At 36.6% G+C, this 12759-nt stretch overlaps 1 non-coding gene across 1 annotated transcript; it reads right to left on the bottom strand.

Moving 5' to 3' along the window:
* Window positions 1-8221: 8221 nt before the first annotated feature.
* Window positions 8222-8293, bottom strand: TRNAC-GCA (transfer RNA cysteine (anticodon GCA)). Its single transcript has one exon. It is a non-coding gene; the product is annotated as a tRNA-Cys (tRNA).
* Window positions 8294-12759: the final 4466 nt, after the last annotated feature.

The raw sequence follows: 12759 nt of genomic DNA, 5'->3' as shown, positions 1-12759 counted from the left end.
TCCTATTTATGAGTTCTTTTCATTCAAAATCAGGCTGAGTGTGTTTTCATCTAGCGAAAGTGCAGAATCTGATTGTATCTTGGGAACAAATGTAAGTTAAATGGGGAAATTATTGAGAAGTATATCTTGGAAGGTGTGGACTTTGAAGGCTGAACGTTTGGGAGGAGTGGGCGTGTGTATGGTCAGGTCCCTCAGGATGGCTGTCTCTTGCTCTCTGTATATCCTCTGCTCAGCCAGTCCCTGCTTCAGTTACACTGTACTCACATGACTATCCAATCCTCTTAATCATAGGGCTTAGTCAATTACTACCTACAAGCTTGCTTCCTCCCCCAGCCTCTGGTTTCCCTGGTAACTGGTGAGCCAACTGGCCATCAATTCCCCCTATCAATGGTAGCCTCCTTCTCCCCTGAATAGCAAAGACGGCTGCTGAGTCTTGCCCACTGTCTGCTGCACATGGTGGCATGTTGCTCCAGCGCTTTGCTTCAGACTTCTACGATTCCCTGTCCATTAAACCACTGGTGTCTGTCTCTGTTGCTGTCTCCAGGTTCTTCCTTCCATCTGTGTCTGGGCAGTTTCAAGGCTTGCAAGACTGCAGGGTGCCACCCAACAATGTATAATACTGCAGGTGGGTGAGAAGGTCACGGAAGAAGGCATCACTGTTTGGAGGGTCCAAAGAAATGACTAAGAATAAGGGAGAATAAGGGAAGGGAATACTGTATTTGAGGGACACTTGATCCTCCTCTAAGAAGTGATGGAATTAAAAAAAATTTTTAAAGGTAGAACCAACAGGTGTTCTTTTGTAAGTAAGCCTGTGGAGTATGGAATGGCTACTCACTCTGGTATTCCTGCCTGGGAAATCCCATGGACAGAGGAATCTGGTGGGCTACAGTCCATGGAGTCACAAAGAGTCAGACACAACTGAGTGACTAACCCTTTCACTTTCCATGAAAATATTAATATTATGGGGAAGGTGATCTTCTTTGTATGTTTTCCACGTACCTGGCTTCTTCATAGTTATCTACAAAATGATTTTAAAAAACATCCAGTTTTCCACCATTACATACAATACTAACGGTAGGGTTTTGGGTTTGTTTTATAGGTATTCTTTTTTAAGCTGATTAAGTCTGCCTCTATATCTAGTTGACTGGTAGTTTTTTATTTCTTTATAAATAGGTGTTGGATTTTGCCAAATGCTTTTTTTTTTACACCTATTGTTAAGATCATATGATTTTTCTTCTTTAGCCCTTAGATGTGATGGATTACATTAATTGATTTTCAAATTTTAAAGCAGTCTTACATACCTAAAATAAACTGCACTTTGTCATGGTGTATAATTTTTTTATATGCTGTTGGATTGATTTGCTAACTTTTATTAATAATTTTTGTTTCTATGTAAATGAAAGATACTAGTCTGTAGCTTTCTTATTATTCTGTAGCTTTCCTTTTTCATAATGTCTGCATCTTATTTTATTATTAGCTGGTTTTATTAATGCTAACTTCATAGAATGAGTTAGGAACCCCTTTAAATGTTTCATAAAATCATCTAGTGAAATCATCTAGGCCTGTTACTTTCTTTTTTGGAAGGTTATTAATTCTTGATTAAATTTATGTAATAAGAACAGGCCTATCCAGGTAGTCTATTTTCCCTTGTGTAAGTTTTAGTAGGAAATGTCTTTTAAGGATTGGTCCATTTCATTTATCTATCAAAGTTTTGCATGTAGAGTTGTTCATAACCTTCTTCTATTCTCCTGTTGATGTTCATGGACTCAGTAGCAATCCTTTCATTTGTGATATTAGCAATTTGTGCCTTCCCCCCGCCCCTCCCCACCCCAGGTAGCCTGACTAGAAGTTTATCAATTTTATTGATCTTTTCAAAGAACCAGTTTCTCCATTGATTTTTTTCTATTAGTTTCCTGGTTTTTAAAAAATTTCATTGATTTCTGCGCTAATTTTTATTTCTTTTTCTCTGCTTGATTGGCCTTCATTTGTACATTTTCCTCTAGTTTCCTAAGGTGGAAATTTAGGCTACTAATTTTAGATTTTCTTTTCTAGTATATGCCTTCGATGCCTAAATTTTACTCCAAGTAAAGGTTTCACTGCATCTCACACATTTTGATAGGTTGTATTTTCATTTAGTTAAATACTTCTAAAATTTCTCTCGAGGCTTCTTCTTTGACTCATGTGTTATTTAGAAGTATGATGTTTAATCTGCAAATATTTTGAGATTTTTCTAGCTATCTTTCTGATTTCTAGTTTAATTCTTATGTGGCCTAAGAGCATAGTATGATTGCTATTCTTTTAAATGTGTAAAGATGTGTTTTATGGCTCAGAATGTTGTCTGTCTTGGTGAATGTTCTGTGTGAACTTGAAGCATGGCTTATTCAACTGTTTTTGGCTAAATTATTCTATAAATATCAGTTGGATCCAGTTGATTGGTGCTGTTGTTTGTTTAACTGTATCCTTACTGACTTTTCTGCCTTTTGTCAGTTACCGAAAGAGGGATGTTGAAGTCTCCAACTATAATAGTGAATTTTCCCTTCTCCTTGCATTTCTGTTTTTTCCTCAGTCATTTTGATGCTCCTTTTTGGGGCATATATAAGTTATGGATTGTTATGTCTTCTTGGAGAATTTATACCTTTATCATTATATAATGCCCCTCTTTATCCTTCAGAATTTTCCTTGTCCTTAGTAATATTTTTTTGGATATGTCTCCTCAAGCAAGGGAAACAAAAGCAAAAATAAACAAATGGAATTACATCAAGCTAAAAAAGCTTTTGCACAGCAAAGGAAATTATCAGTAAAACAAAAAGGCTGCCTAATGAGTGAAAGAAGATATTTGCCAACAATATATCCAATAAAGGGTGAATATCCAAAATATGCATACAATTCAACATCAAAAAAGTGACCTGATTAAAAAAAAAATGGGCAGAAAACTTAAATAGACACTTTCTCAAGGAAGACACCTGGATGGCCAACCAGCATGTGAAAAGATGCTCAGCATGACTGATCCTTAGGGAAATGCAAAGCAAAGCCACAATGAGATTTCACCTCACACCTGTCAGAATGGTTTTTATCAAAAAAAACAACAAGTAACAAGTGCTGGTAATGTGGACAAAAGGGAGCCCTTGTGCACTGTTGGTGGGAATGTAAATTGCAGCAACCACTATGGAAAACATTACTGAGATTCCTCAAAAAACTAAAAATAGATTTACCAACTCCACCTTTGCATATTTCTCAAAGAAAATAAAAACACTAGAAAAGACACCTGCACCTTTGTGTTCCATGTTATATTTTTTACAATAACTAATAGATAGAAGCAACCTAAATACCCATTAGAAGATGAATGTGTAAAGAAGATGTGGTATATGTATATTTGTATATATATTTATTTGTGGCTTCCCTGATGACTCAGATGGTAAAGCATCTGCCTGCAATGCAGGAGACCTGAGTTCAATCCCTGGGTCGGGAAGATCCCCTGGAGAAGTAAATGGCAACCCACTCCAGTACTCTTGCCTGGAAAATTCCATGGACGGAGGAGCCTGGTAGGCTACGGTCCCTGGGATCACAAAGAGTTGAACGTGAGTGAGCAACTTCACACACACACACACACACACACACACACACACACACACACACACACACACACAAATTGTATAAAATGGAATATTACTTGGTCATAAAAAGAATGAAACCTTGCCCTTTGTTCCAACATGGATGGACCTATAGAGTATTATGCTAAGTGAAGTAAGTCGGAATAAGACAAATACTGTATGGTTTCACTTACATATGCGATCTAAAAATAAAAAACAAACAGACAAACATAAAACAAAGAGTTATAGATACAGAGGACAAAGAGATGGTTAGCAGAGGACAGAGGGTCAGGGAGGAAAGAAATAGGTGAAGGAGAATAAGGGGTACAAGCTTCCATTTGCAAAATAAATGACATGAGCATGAAATTTGCAGTGTGAGGAGTATAGTCTATAACTATGTAATATCTTTGTATGATGACATGTTGTAGCTAGACTTATCATAGTGATCAGTTTTGAAATGTATAGAAATATTGAATCACTATGTTGTATAACAGGAACTAACATAGTGTTGTCAGTCACTTATACTTCAAAAACAAACTAACCAACCAAAAAACCAGTCTTTGAGAAAAGAAGGTCGGATTTAAAGTTATTAGAGGTCAGGATGGGGAAAGGGGTTATTGGATGAAGACAGTCAAAAGGCACAAATTTTCAGTTATAAATAAATACTAGGGGTGTAATGTACAGCATGATAAATATAAATAGCACTACTTTATGTTATACTGAAAGTCTGAGTAAATCCTAAGAGTTCTCATTGCAAGGAAAATATTTTTTCTGATTCTTTACTTTTCTATCTCTATACAATGATAGATATTCACTAAACTTTTGGTAATCATTTCATGATTTTTAAGTCAGTCGTTATGTTGTACACCTTGAACTTGTACAATGCTGCATGTCATAGTATCTCAGTAAAACTGGAAGAATTTTCCTTGTTCTGAAACCTGCTTTGTCTGAAATTAACGTGATCACTCCAGCTTTCTTCAGATTAGTGTTTGCATGGGATTTCTTCCTTCATCCCTTTACTTGTAATCCAGCTGTGTCTTTTATTTAAAGTGAGTTTCTTGTAGACAACATGCAGTTGGGTCTTTTTTCTTTTAATGCCCTCTAACAGTCTCTTACTTTCAATTGTTATATATAGGTCATCCACATTTGGTGTGATTATTGATAAGGTTGGAATAATATTTACCGTGTTTATAACTATTTTCTATTCATTGCCCTTTTACTTTGCTTCTTTTTAAATTTTCCCTTTTTTTCTTCCTTCTCTGATTTTGATTAAGTAGTTTATATGATTCCATTTTATTTCCTCTCAGCATATTAACTATACTTCTTTGTAAAAAATGTTTAATGGTTTACCCAGTGTTTGCATTATACATTTATAACTAATCTAAGTCCACTTTCAAATATCACTGTAACACTTCACAGGTAGTGCAGGTACTTTATAATAGAGTGTTCCCAATTCCTCCCTCCTCTCCTAAGGGATGTTATAACACTGTTTGTCATCTATTCCACTTTTCCACATGTTATAATCATCCAATATGTTTCTGTATCACTACTTTGAACAAATGATTATCTATTATATCTATTAAAGCTAAAAAGTGCTCTGTAATGCTCTTCCTTTCTTTATGTAGATCTGAATTTCTGTCTCTCCAATTTTGGTGACCATTTGCCATGTGATCTCAGTTTTCTACTATATCTTAAGAAGTCATTGATTTTTTAGTTTGTTCAGTTTTTATCTTATTGTGAGGATAGGAGTGATGACTTCTAAGTTTCTTACATGTTGGATCTGAAACTAAAGGCCATATTATATTTTTTTATGACTCATTTAAAAAATTTACAAACAGTAAAATTCACTCTTTTGATATAAGGTTCTATGTTTTGACAAATTCACAGCATTCATGGAGCCATCACTTTGATCAAGATACTGAGCTGTTCCCATATCTCCCAAATTCCCTTACGGTTGCCCCATTGTGGTCAGTTCTCTCCTACTCCAAAACCCTGACCACTAGTAATGTCTTAGAATTGGTTTTTTTCCCCCTAATTTAAATTTATTATTTATTTATTAGCCATACTGGTCAGCATGCAAGATAGACCCCCGACCAGGAATTGAACCCATGCCACCTTCAGCGGACGCATGGAGTTTTAACCACTGGACCATCAGGAAAGTCCCTTAGAACTATTTTTCTGAAGTCACCTGTGGGATTTGGAAACCTCTGAGGTGGTCATAGGATATATAGGCATAAAAAGAAACTGCCTTTGTGTAGATTTCAGGAAAAAAACAAACAATTAGCAGACAAAGAAAAAGAAGAAGAATTTGGTAAAGTTAAAAAAAAAAAGATGAAATGGTTTTTAAAAGTTCAGTATTAAAAATTCATAACCTTTCACTTGAAATATTTGAACAGTGATATACAGGAAGTGACTACAATGGCTGTACCCTCACAGCAGCTTATGATATTGAGTTGGGTGAATCATTAGAGATGCCTAATGACGAAGGAGGATTCAACAAGCTCTAGCTCACCAGCCACATCTGGCACACCACCTGTTTCTGTTTAGTCCACAAGCTGAGAATGATTTTAATATTTATAAGTGATTCAAAAAAACGAAAAGAATATTTCATGACACATGAAACTTAAATTTCACTCTCTATAAATCTGCAAATATAATAATAACATTTTATTGGAACCCTGCCTTACTTATTTGTTTTCATCTCGTCTATGTGCTTTAAAAAAAAATTATTAAGGAGTATAGTTGATTTACAATGTTGTGTTAGTTTCAGGTGTACAACAAAGTGATCAGATGTACATATGCGTATATCCATTCTTTTTTTTTTTTTATAAATTCTTCTCCCATATAGGCGATTACAGAAAATTGAGTAAAGTTCCCTGTGCTATTCAGTAGGTTTTCATTATCTATTTTATGTATGATAGTGTGTATATGTCAATCCCAATTTCCCAATTTATTCATCTTCTATATCATGACTCTCAATTCTGTTTTGTAAATAAGTTCATTTGTATCTTTTTTTTTTTTTTTTTTTAGATTCCACATACAAGTGAAACCATATTTGTCTTTCTCTGTCTGACTTAATCACTCAGTATGGCAATCTCTAGGTCCATCCATGTTGCTGCAAATGGCATTATTTAATTCATTTTATGACTGAGTAATATTCCATTGTATTTATGTCCCACATCTTCTTTATCCATTCCTCTGTTGATGGACATTTAGGTTGCTTCCATGTCTTGGCTGTTGTAAATAGTGCTGCAATGAATGTTGGGATGCACGTGTCTTTTCCAATTATAGTTTTCTGCAGATAATATGCTTAAGAGCAGGATTGCCAGATTAAGTGGTACCTCTGTCTTTAAGATTCTAAGGAACCTCCATACTGTTCTCCACAATACCAATTTACATTCCCATCAATAGCATAGAAGGGTTCCCTTTGCTCCACACCCTCCCCAGCATTTATTGTTTGTACACTTTTTAATGATGGTCAGTGTAACCATTGAAATGGTTATACTTCATTGTATTACTTCATTGTAGTACGATTTGCATTTCTTGAATAATCGGTGATGTTGAGCTTCTTTTCAAGTACTTTTTAGCCATCTATATGTCTTCTTTGAAGAAATGTCTACTTAGGTTTTCCACCCCTTTTTTTGATTGGGTTGTTTGCTTTCTTTTTAATATTAAGCTGCATGAACTGTCTGCTAATTTTGGAGATTAATGCCTTGTTGGTTGCTTCATTTGCAAATATTTTCTCCCATTCTGAGGGTTGTCTTTTTGTTTTGTTTGCTTATGGTTTCTTTTGCTATGCAAAAGCTTTTAAGTTTAATTAGAGTCCAGTTGTTGATTTTTGTTCTTATTTTCATTACTCTACCAGGTGGGCAAAAAAAGATTTTGCTGTGATTTATGTCAAAAAGCATTCTGCCCATGTTTTCCTCTAAAAGTTTTTTTAGTGTTTGTGTTATGTTTAGATCTTTAATTCATTTTGTGTTTATTTTTGTGTATGGTGTTTAGGAGTGTTCTAATTTCATTCTTTCATATGTAACTGTCCAGTTTTCCCTGCGCCACTTGTTGAGGAAACTGTCTTTTCTCTATTGTATATTCTTGCCTCCTTTTTCGTAGATTAGGTGACCATAGGTGCGGGGTTTATCTCTGGACTTTCTTATTTGTATGGTTTTAAGCTATAGAGGCAGAATTGAGTAGCTGCGATGGAGACTAAATATGGCACTCTCATCACTTTGAACTGATACTTTGCATACTGCAATTGAAGTTAGAATTCAGCAGCATTTAAAATGTCGTATGATTTCATTCATCCCTCTTTCTCCCTCCCTCTCTCCATCCCTCCCTCCCCTTCCTTCCCTCCTACCTTCCCTTTCTTTCTCTCCCCTCCTTTCTCCCTCATTCCCTTCCCTTCTTTCCCCACTCCCCAGTTATTTATTTCAATTTAAAGTAGAGATCTCTCAAGTCAAACAAGAAATAAAAAGTGAACTTTGAATATCATGTTTTTAAGGCACTGGAGGTCTCGCTCAGTTGTGTCCGACTCTTTGCGACCCCGTGGAAGGTAGCCTACCAGGCTCTGCCTCCCATGGGATTTTCCAGGCAAGAATACTGGAGTGGGCTACCATTTCCTTCTCCAGAGGATCTTCCCAACCCAGGGATCGAACCTGGGTCTCCTGTATTGCAGACAGACGCTTTACCATCTGAGCCACCAGGGAAGCCCTATTTAAGGCACAGTGGAGTGCAATTATTTTGTTACAGAATTAGCTGGCAAAGCATTTCACCTTCTATGCAATGACACTATCATTGTATTAAAAGAATACAATATATGTCAACAAACCAAACTAAACAACCATCACAATATTCCCAGCTCACAGAGAAGCAATGGTTAGAAAAATTTAAAACAGTTTCTCATCACAGCAGAATTTCTTCATAAAAATAAAAGTGAGCCTTCAACCAGAGAAAGTGTCTTGAGTGGCTCATTTGTTAGCTTACCAAGGAATGCGATTTACCAAGGGTGAATTAACTGAATTAACTAAATTGTGATTGATTGAAGCAGCCATTAAAATGGGACCAAGGAAACAACTTGTTTGAGATGTTTAGCCTTTCAATGAGTAAAGTTGCTTCAAGTAGAGGACATTGGGGGCAAAATCACTAGTCGATTAAAACCCAAGACAAATAATTTGGAGTGGTTTCCTTGATTCTTGTTGAACCCACAGATATTACTGATACTGCTAGGTTGTTATTTATTTAAGGAGTCAGTGCACAGTTTGAAGTAACTAAACAATTACCTCCTATAAATAGATTGCTTGGAACACCTACAGATGAGAACATATTCAAAGAATTTGAGAACACAAATTCTGTACAACCTGAGCTGGAATTTGCTAAAATATGTTGCAGTTGATAGCATAAAAATATGTATAGAGCAGTAAAGGCTTAGTTGGACAAATTTACAAGCTTGAGAAAATGTGTAGTGTTAAAAGCTTGAGTTATTCTTCAGCAGGTATTTTTCTGAAATATTTGAGTCTTAGCCCATTCAGCCAGTAGTTCCACTGAAAAACTCATTTGGTCTCATTGATGTGACCATGGTGGGTTCTGTGAATTTTTGTTGAAAGAGAAACTGAATATCCTGACTTGTGCCAACACAGCAGTTCAAAGGCAGTGCTAAAATTCTATCGCTGTTTTTGAGCTCAGGATTGAGATTGAAAACTTTTAAGTGAGAAGAACTGCATTTAACCACTGCTATTAACACTGAATGGCTTTGAAAATTAGTTTTTGTTGCAGACTTGATGTTTCTTAATGAATTCAACCTAAAATCTCAAGGCCAAACAGCACCCATATGAGAAACTAACACTGCAGTAAAGTCATTTCAACAACTAACATTATTTAAATGTCAAGCTGCCTTATACACCTCTAGGGGTGTTAAAAGATACAAAGAAAAGTGCTATCTCCCTTCCATGAATATTTGCAGTGGATAAATTCTCTGAGTTCAAACTTCAGTTCTAGCAGCAGTTTTTGGACCTCAATGCAAGTGCAAAGAAAATTTCCATATTTCAAAATCCATTTAACTGAGGCTTGGAGGGGCTTCCACGAAACTTTCAATTGGAAGTGATTAATCTGCAATTGCTAAAAGATAAGTATTGATAGAAAAATTTAATAGAACTCTATAAATGTCTTGCAAGCAATCAATACACTCAATTAAAATGCTCATAAATGGATAGCAGTTTTTGTAGTACTTTTCTGTGTGAAAAGACATTTTCAAAGATGCAGTTTTCATCCTTGAATTAAAATACTTATTGAGATAAAATTATCATTACAGATCAGCATTAGCATTCTATGTTGGTGGTAGGCTAATTACATTTGAACCCCAAGTAAGTGAAATGCTATTATTCCCCAAAGAGTTTTGTTCTTCTTGTTATTAGACCTGTAATATAAAATAGTGGTACTAACTTATATTTTGAATTTTGTCAATTAAAAAATGTGTGAAAACTGGTTTTATTTCTTATTTTATGAGGGACTATATAATACCCTTGGGCTTCCCTGGTGGTTAAGTGGTAAAGAATCTGCCTGCCAGTGCAGGAGATGCGGGTTCGATCCCTGTGTTGGAAAGATCCCCTGGAGAAGGAAGTGGCAACCTACCTGAGTATTCTTGCCTGGACAGTTCCAAGGACAGAAGAGCCTGGTGGGCTACAGTCCATGGGCCACAAAGAGTCAGACATGACTTAATGACTAAACAACAGCAAATATAATATCCTTAATTTTCCCCTGGTCCACAAAGCCTAAAAAATTTACTATCTATCCCTTTATAGAAATTGTGTGCTGACCCCTGACCGAGATGGCTCTTACTTCCCATGTGATGGAAGACAGTCTGAGGTCCTCAAATGGGGAAGCCCCAGGCACAGAGCCAATAATCCATAAAGACCCTTGTATGTTACAAATGGAACAAAGAAAGCTTTTAGTTGATCTGACATGTCAGTCAAACTGCCCCTTAGAATAACCTGACACATGAACAAAACAGATGCCTCTTTTCCAATAAATCTGTATTAGTTTCCTAGTCCTGCTATGATAAAGTATGACAAACTGGGCGCTTAAAAAAACAGACATTTATTCTCCCATAGTTCTGGAGGTCATGAGTCAGAAATATTTGCAGGGCCATGTTTCCTCTGAAGCTTCCAGAAAAGAATCCTGTTTTGTTTCCTTCTAGCTTCTGGTGGTTGCCAGCAGCCCTCAGCATTCCTTGGCTTGTAGATTTATCTAAGTCTGTTGTCATGTGGTCTGCTTCCTATGGCTCTCTATGTTCAAATCTCCTCTTTTTGTAAGGATACCAGTCATATTGGACTTAGGACTCACCCTAATCCAGTATGTTCAGTTCAGTTCAGTCACTCAGTCGTGTCTGACTCTCTGTGACCCCGTGGACTGCGGCATGCAGTCCTCCTTGTCCATCACTAACTCCTGGAGTTTCCTCAAACTCATGTCCATTGAGTCAGTGGTGCCATCCAACCATCTCATCCTCTGCCGTCCCCTTCTCCTCCTGCCTTCTATCTTTCCCAGCATCGGGGTTTTTTCCAGTGAGTCAGTTCTTCACATCAGGTAGCCATAATATTGGAGCTTCAACTGCAGCATCAGTCCTTCCAATGAACACCCAGGACTGACTCCTTTAGGATGGACTGGTTGGATCTCCTTGCAGTCCAAGGGACTCTCAAGAGTTTTCTCCAACACCACAGTTCAAAAACATCAATTCTTCAACACTCAGCTTTCTTTATGGTCCAATTTTCACATCCATACATGACTACTGGAAAAACCATAGCTTTGACTATACAGACCTTGGTCGGTAAAGTAATGTCTCTACTTTTTATTAATATTCTGTATAGGTTTGTCATAGTTTTTCTTCCTGTATGACCTCATATTAATTTAACTAATTGCATCTGTGAAGACCCTATTTCCAAAAATGATCACCTTGTGAGGTTCCTAGGACATGAATTTGGTGTTGGCAGTGAATTCAACTCAGTACATTTAAGCAGTGAAAGGAGGAAGTGATCAAAATAAGCCAAGGAATGCCTGCAGCCTCTGGAAGCTGAAAGAGAAAAGGGAATTAATTCTTCCTGGAGTTTCCAGAAGGAATGCAACCCTCCTGAGACCTTGAACTTATCTTCGTAAGAGTAATTTCAGACTTCTAACCCCTAGGACTGTGAGAGAACAAATGTGTATTGTATATTGTTTCAATCCATGAAGTTTGTGGTCATATGTTATAGCAGCAATAGAAAGTGAACTCATTATACTGGTTCCTATAGATGGATGGAATGACTACTGGCTGTGGAGGAAGAAAAAGTAACTGTGGAGAAGTGGAGGAAGGATTGAAGAAAAATCATGCAGGAATGAGTAAGTGTGTATCTGGGGCAAATGATAAGTCAGAGTAAGCTTTTGTGCTTTTGCCCTGTTACACAGGCATGGGTTCTAATTTAGGAGATGATTACAAATATTTTTCACTGAAGTATAGTTGTTTTGCAATGTTGTGTTAATTTCCACTGTGTGTGTATATGTGGTATATAAATATATACACACACATATATATTCTTTTTTAAAAATATTCTTTTCCATTATGTCTCATCATAAGATATTGAATATAGTTCTATGTACAGTAGACCTTGTTGTTTATCCACCTTGTGTATAAAAGCTTTCATCTGCTAATCCCATCCCCCATTCAAGCCATCCCCCAACCTCTCCTTCTTGACAACTGTAAGTCTGTTCTCTCTGTCCATGAATCTGTTGCTCTGTCATAGATAGGTTCATTTGTGTCATATTTTAGATTTCTTTAGGAGACGATTTTAAAAGATTCTGTTTGGTCCTGAAATTTTAAATAAAACTGATTTAAGTTTGTAGAAAAGAAATGGCCTTATTTTAAATTAATGACAGAACTTAGGATGGACACACAGCTTTTCACACTCAAAACACTCCCAAGTGATCTTCATAATCATGTTCCTTCCAGATGGCCTCCCCCAGATGCCCTTGTTCACATTACAAAACACAAGCATGTTGAAAGAGCCTCTCAGTGTTTTGAATTAAAGGGTATTAAAGGCTCCACTTTGGCCTGGAGAGCTCAGAAATGTACGTAGCCAAGCAGACATTTCATAGGTGAGATGATCCCTGAAAAAGACACTACCCATGAGCATAGAAAAGTGTTAAG

The sequence above is a fragment of the Muntiacus reevesi genome, chromosome 6 (assembly GCF_963930625.1).
Source record: "Muntiacus reevesi chromosome 6, mMunRee1.1, whole genome shotgun sequence".
Classification (NCBI taxonomy): domain Eukaryota; kingdom Metazoa; phylum Chordata; class Mammalia; order Artiodactyla; family Cervidae; genus Muntiacus; species Muntiacus reevesi.
This window is presented reverse-complemented; position numbering and strand designations above follow the sequence as displayed.